Source organism: Suricata suricatta, chromosome 6 (genome assembly GCF_006229205.1).
Source record: "Suricata suricatta isolate VVHF042 chromosome 6, meerkat_22Aug2017_6uvM2_HiC, whole genome shotgun sequence".
NCBI lineage: Eukaryota > Metazoa > Chordata > Mammalia > Carnivora > Herpestidae > Suricata > Suricata suricatta.
The window spans coordinates 147,589,751-147,590,239 of NC_043705.1; the positions used below are offsets into that span (position 1 = coordinate 147,589,751).

General features: G+C 67.3%; 1 protein-coding gene across 1 annotated transcript in view; it reads right to left on the reverse strand.

Moving 5' to 3' along the window:
• Positions 1-92, reverse strand: part of EXOC3 (exocyst complex component 3) — a 21,151-nt gene extending 21,059 nt beyond the window's left edge. Inside the window, exon 1 of the mRNA XM_029941122.1 lies at positions 51-92. The gene's annotated coding sequence lies outside the window, so the exon portion shown is untranslated. The remainder of the gene's footprint in view (positions 1-50) is intronic.
• Between the last annotated feature and the right edge of the window lie 397 nt (positions 93-489).

The following is a 489-nucleotide window of genomic DNA, read 5'->3' on the forward strand; positions in this document are numbered from 1 at the left end:
CGGGCCCGCCCACTCCCCAGGCCTCGCCGCCGCCGCCGCCCACTGCTCACCGTCCGCCGCCGCCGCCCTGCGCCGGGCCCGGAAGTGACGGCCCACAGACACTTCCGCTTCCGGCCGCGCGCCGGAAAGGCGGGGCCTGAGCTGTCTGGCGCTTGAGGTAGCGGTCGGGACGGGGTGCCTGCCCGGGGCCGCTCCCACGGGGGTGGAGTGAGGAGGGTCCCTTTCTCACTCAGCCCCTCCTATTCCAGCTCTTCCCGCCCTCCAGCCTGCGCGTCCCTAGGCCGTCTGGTATGTGCACCTGCCGTTCCGTCTCCTTGGGCACCGTTCACTACGGTCCCTTTCCCCATGCGTCCTTCTGGAACCCTCCGTGACGTCCTTCTGTGAGGGAGCCACTGTGCCTCTCCATCGTTCCACCTCATCGTGAGTATTACCCCCCATGGTTCCCATCACCGGTGCTCTGTGTATTTATCTCTTTACGTGTCTTTCCTG